Genomic DNA, 18,838 nt, shown 5'->3' on the forward strand with positions numbered 1-18,838 from the left:
CAAAAAGAGGCATGAAAAATCTCACAGTACTAGGTTTTTAATAAGTTCTCCCTTGAGCCTTTAATTTAATTTTTCACTTTAACATGCTCTGTCCTACTGCCAGTCCCTTTCCTTTGGTAACATTTTAAAGTGTACTTCCTTTGCCAGACTTTTCCAAATGGATTTGGGATGGAACATTAGGCATCTGATTAAAGTTTGTTTTCTTTCCCCCCACATCTTCAGAAGAAAATTCTGTATTTTTTTTTCTGAAGATGGACACAAATTTCTATTAAAAATCAGTGAACTTTATTTACCACTGCATTGAAGTGTTTTGCTTTGCTACCTTCCTGCCAGCTCTCACCAGGGCACCTCTAGTGAGACTTGCAGCAGAGGAATCAGCTCATTCCTGTGGCTCTGCTGCCTTCTGGGCTGTAAAATTCCCTGTAACCTCTGGTTTTATTAATGCTGGCTGTCCTGGACCCATTTTTGTGTTGAATTTCCCTTGGGGGCTTTACCTGCTGAGGTTTCACACCTTGCTGAGGCCTTGGGGCTCACTGCAGTCATTGTTGGGGTGGGTGAGGCATCGAGCTGAGCTTGCCCTTTGTCTCTGCTGTCCCCCAGGAGCTCCAGCTCCAGTGGATTCCCAGCCCAGGGCTCACCCAGCCTGGCAGCTCTCCTGGTCACTCCCTGCAGCCTTGAGCTGCAGTGTTTCCCTTTACATCTTTACTCTTCATGCCACCCTCCTTTTCCTTCCTAGTTCTCTTGCTCTCACTTTCTATTTTTTTTTCATTTATATGATATATATAATTTTACAGTCGTCCCCATTATTACAGTGCCTGTTGGAGTTGTGCTTTAGCTCAGTGTGGCTGAAACTCCAGCAAAGGGGTTCCCCATCCTGCAGAGCTTCACTCTGTCTGCAGGGCTGGCAGGGGAGCAATGGGATGGCAGAACTCAAGTCAAAACCAGCTCAGTCCTGACTGGAGGGCACTTAAACCAAACCTGAGCTTGCAAATGTGTCATAACTCTCGATTGGTTTAACTGCTGCTGGTACCCCACGTTATGGAAAAGGTTCTGGATGCTTCATGTTACCAGCTACTGACCCTGCCCAGGCATCTTTCCTTCTCTGGAAGCACTTACAGAGCCCAATGAGAATAAGGTTCCACTTAAGGCTGGAGCTGTGCACTAAATAACTTGTTCAGAGCTGAGGGAAATCTCCTGTTGTAACCAGGATCCTCTGACTGTGAGGAATTGGTGTTTTCCTGGGTTTGCCTTGTATTTCTCTATTAAGGACATGCGATTATCCTGTAGTGAGAGGCATTCTGTGTTGAGAAATCTCTGCTCAGGATCTCCAGCCTGAGCCATTATCATGAGGAGAATGGATTTCTCCCCTTGTGTGTATTAGGGACATGTTGTGACTTTGTGGAATCACTGCAGGAGTAAATGATGTATGAAATGAGAAATCTCTGCTCCGTGTGTGCAGGCACAGCTGGGGCTCTCAAACTTCACCTCAGAGGCAGCCAAAAAAATCTCTGAAGTGTCCAACAGGACTCTTCTGGTAAAACACCTTCCAGCAGGTTTGATTTAATGTTTTTCCCGGTGCACTCACAAGTCTTGAGTGACCATTGCAGGGAGAGATGTCCCTGCCCAGTGTGGAGAGCACTCTGTGTGCACATGGAGAGGCTGTTTCCCTGGAAGTTTGTAGCCAAGAAGGGATGTTCCTCAGCTTGGGAGGAAGTTTTTTTGTTCCTTCAGAGTCCCTTATAAAAGCCCTTATATAAAACTTACATCCCACCTTGCTCCTTCCATAGCCAGCCAAGCTGGGCACGCTGAAGCTGGCAGGCGTTACCTGCAGTTAAGTCAGACTTGGGAAGTTGTGCAGCTTTGTGGTTTTTGTTGCCACATCTGGATAAAGCCCCAGGATGAGGTTCAGTCTGCTCACTGTCATTCTGTCCTTCCTTGTGTCCCGCCCTCCTCCCTTATCTTTGGGTGTGAATCAAGGGTCTAAAAGAATTATGAGTTTAGCTAGAAGGGTAGAAGCAATATATAATGATTAAGAGTTTAGCAAGAAGAGTAGAAGCAATGTAAAAGCGCTAGTTATTAGCAGATGGAGCTAAGTAAAGCTAAGACAATATATCATTTGCTTGACTTTGTTGTATTTGTAGAAGCAGGATGGGAGGATAGGGCATTGTAAAGATAAAGAAACCACAACTGGACCCCAAACCCAGCCAGAACCAGGCTGGGGAGCTTGGGCTATGGTCAAGGGACCAGAGAGCCTGCCAACAAGACAAAAGTACTAAGTTTACCACAGAGAGGACTCATGGTCAACATCCCTGACTTCATTTTAGGAGATAACAGACTCATTCCAAAATCCATCGACCCATTTTGAGCAAAGGACTGCTCAGGTGTGAAAGGACTTTAAACTCGTTTTAATACGCAGCGGGGCAGGCAGGGTCAGGTAACACATGTGTAGAGGTGTATTGGGTGATTCTATGAATATGGAAGATTTTTTTAAGAATAAATAGAGAGCAGGAGCTCTGTGAATTTTGCACACATCTTTGGGAGGCTACTCCCCATGTGTCTGGCGCTGTCAATAAACATCCCACTTTGTAACTTTAATTAGTTACAGTCTTTTCCAGGCTTCAGGTGGATGCATCAACCAAAAGGCACGAACTCCTCACACTGGAAAGCATCAGCAACAGTCCAGATTCTTACAAGGCAGGTTCATGGAGCTAAAAATACAGGACTCCACTGCTTTTATTTTCTAAAATAACCTCACCTCCTCACAGGTAATTCAGTTGGAGAACAATTGGGAATTGATAATAAAGGACATTTTTCTTCCTACATTTAACAAGGAGGCAGAATGACTGAGAGATAACTCCCTTGGATTCATACCAAGAAGCTGCATCAGTGTTCCTGGGAGGGTGCCTGGAACTCACAAAACATCATCTATTTAGTCCAGGCTGGATGAGTTATCAGCTCAGCACTAACTGTGCCTCTTCCTGCTGCTCTCAGTGGGCCCTTCTTCCCCCCATGGTATTTGAGATGAGCCCTTTCCCCTGTTCACACTTCCTGTGTGACAGACTGGTGACATTAACCCTTGGAGTGCCTCAGTCTGTGTCAGAAACCCTCTAAACAGCACTTTTCTGCATCAGAACTTTAGATATGGGTAAGATGAGCATGGCTGACTTCTGCAGTCCTGCAGACATGCTGACCTCTGCTTTTGGCCCTGGTTTCTTGGTGCATTTGTCAGGTGTGGGGAAATAAGATGTTGTTCTGTGCCATCAGTTCCTCAAGTGTCACCCTCACTACATCTCTGCCAGGGACAAATAATTCTAAGGTAGGGAGTGGGGAGAGATGGAGAAAAGGTGATTTTTTTGCAGCACTGCTGTGGCCCTTTGGCTTTGCTGTGATTTCAGCACGTTTGGTCAGCTGGAAGAGCTCTGTCAGTGATGGCAGAACGTGGCTGGTCAGGTGAGACCAGGGCAGCAGGGGTACCTGGAGTCCCTTTGGGGAGCTCTTTTACATTTTGAATCACAGTTCTATAGGATCCTTCTGATGAGACAATTGCATTCCTTTGGGGGCTTCCTGCAGGCTCTGGAAACTGTTTAACTTGGATCCTCCTGCCATCTGACCTTGAACCAGGGACTGCTTCAGAGCTTCAAGAGTGGCTCTTATGTCTTAAAAATGTGGGGAGTTCATCTGTTCATCTGGAGGAGGTTTGCTCTCTGTGGGCCAAGTGCTGCTCTTCAGATTTTTGTGTTGCCATTTCAGCCTTGACATTTTAGGGGAAGGTGTCCCTGCCTATGGTAGGGTGTGGAGATTGTGTTTAAGGTCCTTTCTAACCCATTCTGTGGTTCTGTGATGATTTTTCTGCTTTTGCATGTTAAAAACTTGCTTCTCCTCCATCTGCTTTTTCTGTGCTTCAATGCCTGTTTTGATCCTCTTGAGTGAAACCCACTTCAAACCTTCATCAGTTGCCTCTGCAGAGCTGTCACCAGCACAGCAGCACCTGACTCTAGGGAGTGAGTGCATCTTCAGGAGTGCTGTGGTTGTCCTCAGGGCATCAAGCAGCAGAGTTTTTCATGGAATCATTAAGGCTGGAAAAGCCCAAGATCAAGTCAAACCTGTGCCCCATCCCCACCTTGTCCCCAGCCCAGAGCACTGAGTGCCACCTCCAGCCCTTCCCTGGGCACCTCCCAGAACAGGGACTCCAAACCTCCCTGGGCAGCCCCTGGCAAGGTCTGAGCACCCTTTCCATGGGGAAATTCCTGCTGATGTCCACCCTGATCCTCCCCTGGCCCAGCCTGAGGCCATTCCCTCTCCTCCTGTCCCTGTTCCCTGGAGCAGAGCCTGACCCCCCTGGCTGTCCCCTCCTGGCAGGAGCTGTGCAGAGCTACAAGGGCCCCCCTGAGCCTCCTTTTCTCCAGGCTGAGCCCCTTCCCAGCTCCCTCAGCTGCTCCTGGTGCTCCAGACCCTCCCCCAGCTCCATTCCCTTCCCTGGACACGCTCCAGCCCCTTAATTTGAGTTTCTTTGTCTCAAAGTGCTTCAGCAGTGCCAGCACGGGGGGGATGCTCAGTGCCCTGGTCCTGCAGCCACACTTGGGCTGGCACAGCCCAGGTGCCATTGGCCTTTTTGGCCACGTGGGAACACCTGGGCTCATAATCAGCCTCTGTCACCAGCACCCCCAGATCCTTTACCATTGAGCATTTTCCAGCCCCTCTGCCCCAGCCTGGAGTGTTCATGGGATTGTTGTGACCCCAGTGCAGGGCCCAGCACTTACATGCTTATGTTTATGAAAATGGTTATGCTGGGCCTTTGGTTGAGATTTTTCATCACAGTCAAAAGGTTTTAGATGCATGTTTTATAGAAAAATTAATGATCTGCTTTTAAAATCCAACCACAGAACTTAACTGCGGTAATCCAGCAGTGTTCTCAGAGAAATGCAATAATGTTGTGGTTGAAACCACCATGTCTGGGAGCCTGCAGAGCTGCTCTGGACTGGGAGCCTCTCTGTGTGGGTTTGAGCTGAGGAGGGGACATGGCTCTGCTGAGTTCTGCAGAATGATTCAGTAAAGCTCATTTTGTGACACTGGGTAGGAACATCTCCATCAGGGCAAACTGATGGTGCTGGAGGCTTGCAGGCTCTTTAATGCACAGAAGTGTTGTGTGGTCTGTAACTGCCCAGGCCTCCCAAGGAAATGGATGTCTTTCATAAGTGCAGCTCACACAGGGTCGTTTTTTGTGTCTGTGCAGGCTTGATTCACCTAATCAACCCAGCTGTGTGTTGGGCTGTAATTGTAAATCCTGGAGATCAATGCATTTCCTTTCCATTTAACAGCTCGTGAATGAATGCAGTGCCGCACAAAGGGGATGGTTAATGAGGGTGGTTCAGCAGGGTGTTCCAGGCAGGTGTGGTGGTGAGATGAGCCAGCAATCCCATGGGAGAGCCTCAGTCCTGATTTATATCACCCTCTGCCACTGGCTGAAGCTTGGTTGGATCTATATTATATGCCCAGGACATTTGGGGCTGTTAGGAATTGGTTTTGTCTCTGTTTTCAGGAGAGAAACGTGCTAATCGCCCCTGTTCCTGGAGCACAGCATTTGAGCTGTGCCACCTCCCTGTGTCCTTCCCTGAGTGATGGCCTCACATCTTCATCCCAGGAAGGGGGGGAGGGTTTTTCCACCACAGAAGCTGATGAGTGAGTGGAACAATCGTTTTTGTGTTAGATCCCAACACTTTGGTTCCTGCTGGCCACACCAGTGCTCCAGCCATGGGCACCTCTGCTCTGGCCCCTCTGTACCCTGGGGACCCTCTCAGCTTTCCTCTGGTGACCCTCTCTGCCTGCAGAGGCCTTCAGCCGGGGGGGTGTTGGGGAGGTGACCCTGTGTAAGGACCGTGCCATGTGGGGGTGTGAGCTCCTCTCTGTAGCTGAATTTCACTGAATCATCCGAACTCAGACTGCTTGGTGTTAGAAGGGACCTTAAAGCTCAGGTTGTTCCAGACCCCTGCCATGGGCAGGGACATCTTCCACTACCCCAGGCGGCTCCAAGCCCCGTCCAGCCAGGCCTTGGACACTTCCAGGGTACTGCATTAACAATTTCTAAAGCTTGGGGAGCAGAAATTGTGCACAAAGTGTGGCTTGTGCTCTTCCAGATGGGACTGGAGCTGGACTGAATTATTTGGCTCATAATTTAAATTCTCCATGGGCTGCCTGATGTTCAGGAACACTGGACAAGGGATTGTTTATGGCCACACATGGACTGTGCTGCACACCCAGGGGTCATTTGGGACCCCCTGTGCCTGGGGAGTCGATTTGTGCTCAGGAACTTGGGCCACATAAAGCTCCTTCTGCCCCACAGGGGCTGTGGCACCCCTCCTGTTTTGTTGTGCTCTTCTCGACGCTGATGTTCTGCTGTTTACATTAATGTAATTACATTAACATAAACAAAATATTTATATTAAAGTCACTGCAAGGGAAAAATCACTTCCCTTATCCTGTCTCACATCTCCACGTTGTTTTTTTTTATAACACACCTTTTAATCTTCACTAATAATCCTATTTAAAAAAAACCACAGATCTTGCAAGTACAGCTGATAAGGAATAACATAACTCATGCTAGAGGAAGAACAGTGTCAGTCTTTCAGATACACAGAAAGCAGGATTTGGAAGTGCTTGGTTTGGACAATATAAGGAAGAGATTTTTCAAGGGCAGAACATTAGATGACATCAAGAGGAATCAAAAGCCATGTTTTCCAAAGAATCTCTGTGGGCTGAAGGCCAGATTTTATCAGAAATCAGTGAGACTTACTGTTTTACAGAAGTTAGGCTCAGTTGCATTTGCTTAAATGAAGTTCAGCAGTGGAGCTGCTTGGCAGTGTATTGAGATAAAAAGATCCCCAAGTTCCTGCAGGATTACAATTCTAGCAACCTTTGGAAAAATCAAAGCATTTAACATTCGCAGGTGTCTTTGGAAATCTCTGCTCTCACACCATAGCTCAAGGAGCCCAGTTTTAGGGATCCAGTACTAAAATTCCTGGCCTCTGTGCCTGAGGTTTCCTATTCCTGCAGAAAGCAGGGTGACTTCACTGTACCAATCATGAAATCCCAGGCTGGTCAGGCTGGAAGGGAGCCGAGAGGGTCACTGGTGCCACCTCCCTGCTCAGGCAGGGCCATCCCAGAGCCCAGGGCACAGGATTGTGTGCAGAGGGCTCTGCAGGATCCCCGCTGAGAGAGACTCCAGCCCCTCCCTGGGCAGCCTGTTCAGGGCTGGGCACTGCCCAGGGCAGAAGTTCTGCCTCCTGTGCAGGGGCACTCGCTGGGCTCAGGCCCTGCCCGTGGCTCTGGTGCCACTGCTGGGCCTGGAGCAGAGCCTGGGCCCTGCTCTGCCCCTCCCTGCACACAGGGACACCCAGGGACAGACAGGGACACCCAGGGACACCCAGGGACAGACAGGGACAGACAGGGACACCCAGGGACACCCAGGGACAGACAGGGACACCCAGGGACACCCAGGGACACCCAGGGACACCCAGGGCTGAGGGCCCCTCTCAGCTGGGGCTCCTCTCCAGCCTGAGCAGCTCCAGCTCCCTCAGCCTTTCCTGGGCACAGAGATGCTCCAGGCCCTCCTCATCCTCCCAGCCTGAGCTGGCCCCGCTCCAGGAGCTCCTGTCCCTGCTGTGCTGAGGATCCTGAGCTGGACACAGCACCCCAGAGGTGCCCCCAGGGCTGGGATCCCTCCCTGAGCTGCTGGGAATGCTCTCCATGATGCACCCCGGGAGCCCATTGGCCTCTTGTCCCCAGGACACTCTGCTCCCTCAGGGACAGCTCATATTCCACCATGAACTCCCAGCTCCTTCTCCTCAGAGCTGCTCCAGCAGGGCCCCCCAGCCTGTGCCAGTGTCTGGGGTTGTTCCTCCCTGGGTGCACAACCTGCCTTTGCCTTTGTTGAACTTCAGACAGTTCTTCTCTGCCCTTCTCTCCATCCCATCTAAAGGTTATAGTAATTATAATTAGTAATAAAAATAGTATCAGAGATTTCTTTCCTATTCCTCTTTCCTACCTCAGAAGGATCTTTAATAGAGTTGCTCCAAGGCAGAAGCTGGTGTGTCAGGCTTCCCCCAGAGCAGGTTCATAGATTCAGCTGGCAGAAATGGATTTTAGCAGGGATGTGACAGCCTTTCCTGGCTGGCAGGAGCGGGATAACGCACGGCGGGCTGGATCTGCTGTGACGTTCATCTGTGTGAGGGGAGAGAGAGATTTGATAAGGCCAACTACACCAGTCACGAGTTGTTTGGCCTCTTTCGTGTCTTGAAGATGAATGTCAGGAAGTACCCAAGGCAGCCCATATTCTTTAGATTTTCGCCCTGAATTATTTAAGCATATTCATGTCTGCTTTCGTAGCAAATTACATCTGCCGCCCTGGGACAGATACTGTGGTTTGTACAGAGCACTGAAGCAAAAAGGCAATTTTCCAGCAGCAGTCAGTGATGCTGGTGCCTTTATTTTGTCCTTCTGTCTTACCCATGGTACCTTGTTAAAGGCCACATTTTTCATTTACTGCCCTTCCCATTAAAGCAGCCCTTGCGGTTCCATTTGACCCCATTACAGTTTGAGGCTTTTTTCTTGATTCTTAGTTTGGTGTTAATCCTGCTCCTAGGAATGGGTTTGAGGTTAAATAAGTGCTTCATGCCTTTTGTACAAGGTATCTGTGTCCCCTTGAACAGGCAGGTGGCCTTTTAGGGACTTTAATTCTTTGTTTGCACTTGAAGTTCAGGGGCAGATGCTGTGTTGAATGCCATGGGAATACTCATGTTTTTGAAATGAAACAAAAAGAAGTAGCCACACGCAGCTGCTGGACCAGTGCTTCTGGTTCTGGTCCTGTAGGGGATCTCTGGACACAGACTTTGGTGTCAACACAGAAGTCTGGGAGACTTGTGGGATCCATCCACCACGACTGGCAGGGCTGGAGTCCAGGGTGTGGGCAAAGGCAGTTTTAGTTAAGTTAGAGAGGAAAAGAAGGGAGAGAGAATCAGGGGTGACACCTTGGGTCATGATGGAGCCCAGTGTGGCCTTGGCCCTGAAGGCCGCATGAAATCTTGGCCTCCTTTTAGACTGCAAATCACAAAGAATTTACCACTGCTCCTGGGTTTTATAGCCTCACCTCTCCCTTTTTTACCATCTCCCTTTCCCCCTCTGCTTTTCACTTTTCCTCTTGTTTTCTATTTTCCCCCATTCTTCCCTTTCCCACCCTTTGACCAGAGCAGGACAAAGTGCAGATGCAGTGAAGCCCTTCCACACAAGAGAGCATTTTGTCATTTGGGGTAAGCACATCCCAGCCCAAAGCTTTGCTCCCCCATTCCTGAATTCTCCAGCTGCCTTCTTCAAAGTGCAGGTTGCAACCCTGGCAGGGGCTCCGGGGACTGTGCTTGTCAGGATCCAGGTTTCTGAGAGTGTCATTGCTGTGCCTTCCCTCAGACTTACAGTCACTTCAAAAACCCATTACAGGCTAGAATATCAAGGGCACAGTTAAACCCCTCCAGCATCCATCTCTTCAGTACATGAATGGAGTGGATGAGCTATTTCCAGCCTGACACCATGGATCACAGAGCTGCAGGTATTTCCCTGCCAGCACTCAGATCCTGCCCTTGATTTGTGAGGATGCTGAGCACAGGAAGTTTCCCCCAGTGCCAGGCAATGTTCTGTGTGCAGGTACATTTGGTGTGAGCAGGAAGCAGGGCTGGAATGGATCGTGTTCTCCCACAGAAAAACTGTCAGCCCTTACTGAAAGGAAAGGAGGGGGTGTCCTTTCCAGGTACAACTGGCAGCAGGTACCAATCCACAGGTCTGTCTTTTAGCCGGGCATTTGGTTTCCTTTCTTGCCTGTACAGGTGTCCCACTGCTCGTTTCATTGGCCCATGGAAGTGGTGTAAGACCCATTTAAGCACATCTTTAGTGTAAAGTTCAGTAATTAGGGCATCTCTCTAATGAGAAAAGGCTGAGGGAGCTGGAGCTGCTCAGGCTGGAGAGGAGCCCCAGCTGAGAGGGGCCCACAGCCCTGGGTGTCCCTGTCTGTCCCTGGGTGTCCCTGGGTGTCCCTGGGTGTCCCTGTGTGCAGGGAGGGGCAGAGCAGGGCCCAGGCTCTGCTCCAGGCCCAGCAGTGGCACCAGAGCCACGGGCAGGGCCTGAGCCCAGCGAGTGCCCCTGCACAGGAGGCAGAACTTCTGCCCTGGGCAGTGCCCAGCCCTGAACAGGCTGCCCAGGGAGGGGCTGGAGTCTCTCTCAGCGGGGATCCTGCAGAGCCCTCTGCACACAATCCTGTGCCCTGGGCTCTGGGATGGCCCTGCCTGAGCAGGGAGGTGGCACCAGTGACCCTCTGGGCTCCCTTCCAGCCTGAGCCAGGGATTTTGTGACTTGGTAAAGGAAAATAGCCCAGCCAGGCAAGGACCAAAACAGGCTGGGCAGGATGGGCACTGCTCATATTAAATACATTTTAGTGTTTAATGCCAGGTTGGATGAGGCTTGGAGCACCCTGTGATAGTGGAAGGTGTCCCTGCCATGGCAGGGGGTGGAATGGGATGAGCTTTGAGGTCCCTCCCAGCCCAAACCAGGATGGGAAAGGCATCCAGAGCTTTGGGGGTCAGGTGCAGCTGGAATCCCTGGCAGTGGGACACAGATGTGTCTGAAACATCTCCTTTTGGGCCCCAGGGTCCCAGATGTACCAGGAGGAAAGACTGTCACCAGTTAAGTTTGCTGTGGGAGAAATTGGTGTTCTGCCTCTTTCCACTTGTCTCTTGTGACCTCAGGCAAGAGATCCTCATACATCACTTCTCTTTTCAGTTATAGAATCAGAGAATCTCCTGAGCTGGAAGGGACCCACAAGGATCGTCCAAGTCCAACTCCTGGCCCTGCACAGGCATCCCAAGAATCCCACACTGTGCCTGAGAGTGTTGTCCAAACACTTAATGAACTCTGGAGTACTTGTGATTTAAGTTAAATATTATTTAACTTATAGTGAATTTGGTGGAAATTGGAGTCTAAATACCCTTAAACACCTGGCTGCAGATCCTTGCCTGGAAATTCTCACTCCATATGTAGTGTGTGATATGCCTAAACCAGAGCTCTCATTTGGTCCAAGGATGGGAAACCTTTCTAATGTCTTTGTTTATCAGAGCTGGAAACATGCAGAGATGGTCAGTAAGAGAGAGCCCCTCAGCCCCAGCTGGCTCTGGCTCTGTGTTTTATATGCAGCCAGGCTCTTTGCTGTTTGCACTCAGCTCCAGTCAACGTAACAGACTCATTTGTGCTGCCTCAGTGGGAAGGAAAATCTGTTGCTTGGAGGACTTAAGCATCTGCAAGTTGCTGTGGCACGTGTGAGCATCATGCACAGGCATAAGATGGAGCAGGGATGAGTGAAGAGCTCCCAGGATGACAAATGTGCTGCTGGAGAGACGTGGGGGCTGTGCTGGGGGTGTGCAACAGGCTGTGATGTGCTCCAGCAATCTGATGGGGCGATGACATGGGAGATAGCTGGGCTGTGTGATCCTGCTGGATCCCTTCCAGCAAACATCCCTGTGGCTGCTCCTTCCCCCAGTCTCTGGGCATTCTTCACCTTTCTTATCTTAATCATGTCTTGCTGCCTGTGAAAGGCTCTGCTCCAAAATTATTGGGCTTTTATTTAGTGCTTGTGGTAACATTGCCCTGGCTGGATCTGTTGGAGGCTGGGTTTTTAAAAGGGTTGCACAGATGTATTGAGATGTTAGAAAATGAGCAGGACTTCCAGGGGAAAACTCATCCTATGAAATCACTAATTTTCCTTCAGATTCCCTCAAAGTATCATTTAGCTGTGTGTGTTTGACAGCAGGACTGTTCCTCCTTTGCCATTTACTTACATTTTATTTATACTTGCATTGTAAGGCCTGAAGTGCTCATGCCTCAAAAGACAGAACCCAGAGATGTGCCACAAATTTATTGCTGGATAACCTTAAAGTGGGAAAATTGCCTGTGAGCTGTGGAAGGCATATGTTCTCCCTCTGCTTGGAGAGTCTCCTGTGCCTCCACCCTGGCTGTTCTGTGTGCCTGCCTGCTGCTTTTCCAGAAAAAGGTGCAGAATCCAGACTTAATGCAGAGAGGAATTAACAGCACTGTTCTTGCCTTTGCTGGGCAATGCCTTCACACCTGTAAATGTTTTATCCCCAAGCCCAAGTCAGGTGCTTAGAAAGAAGCAAGAAATTTGTGGTTCCTCCATTTGTCTTTGTTGCTGCTCCACCTGGCTGCCTTCAGTGCTCACAGAATCCTGGAATATCCTGAGCTGGAAGGGACCCACAAGGACCATCCAGTCCAACCTGACCATTCCCCTGAGCTTGTCCTGTTCCTGGGTGTACTCCTGGTTCCTGGAAGGGCTCCTTCCCGGCAGTGAGAGGACTGAATATGTGTTCTTAGCGGGGGCTTTTGGGGTGTGACTGATGTCATGTTTGGGTTTCTCTTCTACTGCTCTGCTTGGGGACACTGGGGAGTGACACTTGTGTGACCAGAGTGTTTCCCTGAGGGGCTGCACTCCCACATGCACAGCTTCCCAAAGCTGTGACTTCTGAGGGAGAAATTCTCCCTGTTTTTTCAGGCCTAAGCAGTCTTAGCAAGTCTCCAATCTAAAAGTGATTTAGGCAATGTCTCCACATTTCTATAGCATGTGTGACACTCACAAAGGACTCGTAAAGGGTCATGGACCATCATGGATCACTCGCCTCTAATTTTGGTGGTGGTGCAGTGAGGGAATTCCTCCTCTACCTTTAGCTTAAACAATTGGGGATTAAAAATAACCTCAGCCCAAGGAAAGGAAGGATCCCAGGCTGTAGGGTGGGATTCCGTTATCCATGCAGAGGTATCATCCAGCCCTGATGGAAAGGAAGGGCCCACCAGACTCCTCCTCAGCCAGCCCTGTGTGCTGGGTAATGCTGAGCTCAAAACTTTGGGAGTTTTAATCCATGTGATTCCAAAGATCTTTGGGCTCTTCCAGCTCAGCTGGCTGCACCCGAGTGTCAGCTTTTGCACCTAACCCTGGGCACAGCCTCCTTAGGGATTGATTTCCCTCCTTCCCCTGGTGACAGGACACTGCAGCCACGAGTTGTTACTCCAGTGGAGCTTTGCAGAGCAGATGGCTGGAAAAATGGCGTGCTGGAAGGAGGGAAAAGCTGGCTTTATGGAGCTGCTGCTGGTGCTTTGGGCCATGAGGTATTTGGTAGCTGCTGCCAACACATGGATTTTGTTTAAATTTCACAGAATAGAGAATGCTGTGAATGAAAACATGATGTGCTTATTTTAGGCAGGGCAGCAGCGGCCACGTTACTCTGAGTAGGGGATCAAACCTGAGAAGAAAAATTACTGATTTTTTTTTTCCTGGCCATTAATTGTGATTCCCTGAAAACTTCTTTCAGAATCACATTTCTTTCCTGTTACTAATAGCAGGAAATAGGACTGATTAGTATCTGATTACTAAGTCTAGGATATAGACTTATGCTTAAGATAGGATTAAGCCTTGTGTAATGATTTTCAGCTGTTTATTATTTCATGTGACTAATGCATGGCCTAACCCAGAATTCAAAGCCAAGCTGAAGAAATGCCAGAAATATGCACATCAGGGTTTTGGTGGGGTTTTTTTTGGTTTTTTTTTTTAACATGAAGAGTGACTTACATGCCTGTAATCTTCTGCAGAAAGTAACATATGGGGAATTGTGGAATGAGGGCCACAATGGCCCTGTATTTATTTCAGGGTCCATATGGGAAGCATTTCTCCTGCTGCTCTGTGGACTGACATTCCTGTGCAGCACGAACACGGTGGTGCTGAGGGGTTGGCAGAGCCCACACACAGCCCCAGTGTTTGGGGTTTCATCGCCTCTCTAAGGTTAGAGGTTAATGGAAGTGCTGGGGGCTGTAGGCATTAAGGTGTCTTGGTTTGAACAGACAGGTGTCTGCTAAGGAAAGGAGGAGCCTCCCTTGAAATGGAAAATGTAACCTCCTCCCTCTGAATTATTATAATTTTGAAATTAAGGGGCTCTCAGGCAAAGTTATGTGAGTAGGAATAACAGTTCTTTACTAGGACAATTAAAAATACAAGGGCAATAGTACATACAAAAAAGCAAACCAAACCCCACTGCCAGAGTGAGAACAGGCCCTGGCCCCCTGTGTGTCAGGGGGGTGGCAGCAGTGCCATTCCATGGTGGCTCAGCCCTCCTGCAGTGCCAGCTGTGCTTCTGCTGGAGCAGGGATCCTGCACAAGGGGGGAGTTTTCCTCTGCAGCTCCAGGGCTGCTGGAGATGGGCCTGCTCTTCCTCTGGCAATGCAGGGCAGCAGAAAGCTGCTCCTCTGGGAATGCAGGGGGCAAAGGCTGCTTTGCTGTTCCAGGCTCAGATTGGATCCAGGCAGGAATGCTTGGCTCCTGCCCTGGGCAGAGCATCTCCCCATGGGATGATGGAATTTGATCAGCCATGCAGGGACACTCCCTGGCCATGGACAGCAGAGATCTCCTGGAGGGAGGATTGGCTGTGGGAGAGAGAAAGAAAAAACTGCCCCATGAGCAGCAGAGAACTGCCCCAGCTCTGACAGATGGGGATAGAATGCACACCCCCCAAACCATATCTTGCAACCCAGGACACAAGGTGGAGAATAGGAAGTTGTTTTATTACAGCACAAAGTCCAGTCAGCTCACACGAGGAGGTTCCATGAGCTCTCAGACAGTAATACCAATAAATGGGCACATGCTGCCCCTGAGGTGCTCCTGAGTGTCCTGCTGGTGATTCACAGAATTGTCCCAGTTGGAAAAGGCTCCAGGGTCACGTCCAGCCTTTGGCTGATCCCCAGCAGCCCTGAGTGCCTCATGCAGTTGGATCCACCAGGCTCCTGCCTTCTCCACACGTGCTGTGTCCCAGGAGCAGGCAGCAGATGGGATTTGCTCCTGGAGGAGGAGCAGCTCTTCTCCCCAGCCTGGGGAGGGAGGGGAGGGATGTTCATTTTATAACACGCTGGCAAGTGTTTAAAAATAAGTCAGCAGAGCAGCAGCCAGCATTGGCTGCAGATCAGAGTTTTGACATTGCAAAAGATAAAAGCAGATTTGGAAAAATTCTGTTCAGTCCCTGCAGTCTCAGTCATGCAATAATCCCAGTCTCAAACACAGGGGAGTTTGTGGGGCTCCTTTGCTTTGGCCTGAGCACGCAGAACCCTCAGGCCAGGTTCACCTCCCTCCTGAGGCTGATAAAGTTGTGCTGATTAACTGAGTCTTGTCCCAGAGTTTTGCAGTCACCTTAAATATACTCATTTATTGCTGTTGTCATTAGTTATTTGTACTGAGGTGAGTTTAGGAAACTCAGTCATGTATCAAGATCTCATTGAGTACAAATGAACAATAAACATGGTGCTTCACAGACCTTACATTTAATGACTTAACTAATTACTCTAATTAATCTGTGCAAAATTGGGGAATTTGCCCTGGGACCTTTTGAAAAATTAGTAAACATATATTGTTCTTTTTTCTGTCAGATATTCTCATCCTGAGGTTTTTATCTCTCCTCTGGGTTACAGAAAAACAGCCGTGCTGGGACATCAAAGCACAGCCAAAAATGTACATTTAGCCTTAATTTATGCAGAGTATTTTCCAGTGTCCACTCCCCTCCAGGCCTCTCCTTGGGCTGGCAGGATCTCTGCCTGTGCTGGCAAATGGGGTGAGGGGTTTTGGGGGTTTAGGGTGTAGCACATGGGCTATTTCACAAGCCTTGCTCTGAAAACAATTGATCTTTGAGGCTCATCTAGTTGAAATGAGCAGCACATCCCTTCCAAGCATGTATTAAAAACATGACAAATTATTTGGCCAAGAGGATGTGATACTGTCCTACTAAATGTATCCTCCTGAGAACCTGACCTTTAGAGAGGATGTTTTGTTGTTGTTATTTTAGCAAGATAATTTCTAGTACCACAAACTCCTGCCAGCCCCAGTTTGGAGCTGAAACCTTGAGCAGCACAAATACATTTATTACTTTTGTGCTGTATTTTTGTGTGTTCTATTTGCCCTGTCCTTCCCCTTGCAAAACAGAGGAAAAAACCCAGTTCCAACTGCTCCTTATCTGCCTGGTACCAAAATTAGGGAAGTGATGGTAGACACAGGTGGGTAATGGGGGTGATGTGCCACAGAGCAAACTTTTCCTGGGTCAGAAATGAGATTCAGTAAATGCTCCCCTCCAAAAGCCCTGAGCTGCAGCAAACTGGTCCATTTTAGATGAAAGGGATTTTTCTTAGGGCTCACTGAAGTGAGGGGAAGGACTTCCAGGAGGTCAGACTGCTCCAAAACCATCTTAGCACCTTGGGTTCAAGAGTTCAGTTCTTGTTTTAATCCCTACAGAAGGTGTGGACAGTAATTGCCAAGGCTGCAATGCCTTCAGGTGCTGTCTCCGTGCACCCAGGGCCCCCAGTGTGCGTTCTTTTCTACTCATGAAAATTAACTAAATTGAACTAAACTAACAGCTCACTTTGAAGTGCCTGCAGAACACAGCAGTGCATCAGGGCCGTGGTTCTTCTTGCCTTTCCTTAGGGAAGCCTCTCACAGACTTAAAAACGCCAAATTTCAGATTTCAAAGTCCTGCAGTTTTTGTTTCAAGCCTGAATTGTGGTTGATGCCAAATCAGCACCAGCCCCTGAGCATGTTCAGTTTGGTAGTTTGGATTCCAGGCGTCTGATGATGTTTCCATCAATCATTTGAAAACTGAGGACAAGTGTATCCAGAGCAATAAATGCAGAGCATCCTGGCATTCCACTTAACCATGGATATGTAGAGTGTCATGGTTTGACGCTGGCCCAATGCCAGTGCCCCCATGAAAACCCATTCTCCCCTGGTGTCTGCTGTGAGATGTGATCAGAGACAGAGCAAAGCAGGCTTCCACTTGTAAACAAGAAAAAAACTTTATTATCATATAACTACAATAAAATTAACACACAGAGCAGAATGGAAACCTTTTAAACATTTCTCCTCCCCCCACTCAATTTCCCACAGAATAACACAAAACCTTAGAGCTTTATCCAGTCCATCACCCTTCATATAATCAACTCAGTCCATCTCCACCCTTCCGGCAATCACCTCTCATTTCATCAAGAAGAGAAGAGCCCCCTTGCGCCACAGGTTTCCCCCTGGAAAAACACAGCCGAGTCCAGTTGTGTTTCCCCGTCACTCAGCAACTACTTTCGTGACTTCTTCCTTCCATGTCCAGTGCTCTCACCACTGCACATGGACCAGAGCTGCTTTTAGGGTTTCCCCTTTCAAGGATGCTTCGCCCAGTTCCAGGAGAAAACGACAGTCTCTCACCTTTTTGGGACACTAGTCCCCCCCAATATTTCACCCCCTGGGGCCGAGGGGTCTCACCATCACTTCATCACCTGTCGTCTCCGCTCACATCACTCCTTTGGCGCCGTCTCCCCCTAAAATGCAGTCTCTGTATTACAGGAAAGGTTCTATCCATGGCTATACAAGAAAAGTCCAGCCAAAAGCCACTCTATCATCTCCTCCACCTAGGATTTTCCTCAACTTTTCCCAGTCCTTCTTCACTTGCACAACTCTGGATCACACTTGTGCATTTCTTCTTATCCGTCTCTCTCCTCCTTCAACTCCCGGAGAATCAGCATTTGCCAGGTTTCCACCATCCCACAGAAGGGTTAAAATCACAGTCTCTGCTCATCTCGAACTCCCACACCGCTCCGCACTCTTCCCTTGCCGCCCCCCCTTCTCCTCCTCGGCCAGGCCAGTGCTTATCAAGTTTCAAGATAGCACTGGCACCTCTCTCTTTCTCTCTCTCTCCTGAGGAAGGGGGGCTGCCCGCTGCCTCTCTGAGTTCTTCCACCCTTCCATCTCTGTGGGGAACTCACTCTTGTCCAAGCCATCGCCTCCCGTCCTCTGCCCAAGGCTCTGGCCTACCTCCCTCGGCCGCATGGCTTTCCCCTCCCCCGCCCAGCCCGAAGCTGGGCAGGGGAGGTCTGACTCCTCCATCCACCGGAACCAAGAGAGAGTTCCCCTGGGAGCTCCTCGCTTTTAACCCCTGTGTTCTCAGAGGCGTATCCATATCCTCAATGGTCAAACCAGGTGTCAATATCCACATCTGGGCACCTATTGGTTTGACCACCACCAACTCCCAAAAACTCACTTCCTCTCAAACCACGACATAGAGTTAAAGGGGTCTGGTACCCAGGAAGGCTAAAGTGAGAAGGGTCAGTTTTGAGGAGAAGGGGGATGAATGCTGCCATTAGAAGCTGTAATAGCCAGAAACACCAATATTCCCTCACTGAGAGGAAAAAGGCACTCGAGCAGGGAGAGAGCTGAGGGGTGTAGGGGTCAGATGGCTGAGATAGGAGGGGTGGATTGTGGTGTGAGACATGATACTCACTTTCAAAAGAATTTAGAAGGTTTTTTAAAACCTTATCAAAAATATAACAGAAGACTGAATAGAGAAAGTAATACAGCACTGGGAGCAAAGGATTCTATCACCATGTGCTCACCCACACAATGGATGTTCTGCCTTTTAACCCTTTGGCCCCTCCCAAAGTTCTGTCCCTTGACGACTCCTTCCCTGCCCAGTGCTGGAGATCATTCCTGACACCTTGATTGGAGCTCAGCTGCTGCCACAGTAACGAGTGACCCTCCCAAATGTCCCAACTAACCAGGCCATCCCATGATAACAATGCAAGGGGGGAGAAACATAACTATAAATCTATAAAACTTCTCTTAACATATAGATAATATTCACCCCTTAATTGTGAGAGTCAACCATCACATTACTCATCTATAACAGTGGTACACAGAAAGTGTAGGAGAAGGGGAGGGAAGGAA

General features: G+C 49.1%; 1 protein-coding gene and 1 long non-coding RNA gene across 2 annotated transcripts in view; one reads left to right on the plus strand and one right to left on the minus strand.

Moving 5' to 3' along the window:
* GALNT17 (polypeptide N-acetylgalactosaminyltransferase 17) overlaps window positions 1-18,838 on the plus strand; it is a 210,257-nt gene that overhangs the window by 24,849 nt on the left and 166,570 nt on the right. The gene's annotated exons all lie outside the window — the stretch shown is intronic.
* LOC119709743 lies at window positions 1,797-9,005 on the minus strand. The gene is made up of 3 exons (XR_005259415.1): window positions 8,042-9,005; window positions 6,791-6,910; window positions 1,797-4,076 (listed from the first exon to the last, which is right to left on the minus strand). It is a non-coding gene; the product is annotated as an uncharacterized LOC119709743 (long non-coding RNA).

This window comes from Motacilla alba, chromosome 19 (assembly GCF_015832195.1).
Source record: "Motacilla alba alba isolate MOTALB_02 chromosome 19, Motacilla_alba_V1.0_pri, whole genome shotgun sequence".
Lineage (NCBI taxonomy): Eukaryota > Metazoa > Chordata > Aves > Passeriformes > Motacillidae > Motacilla > Motacilla alba.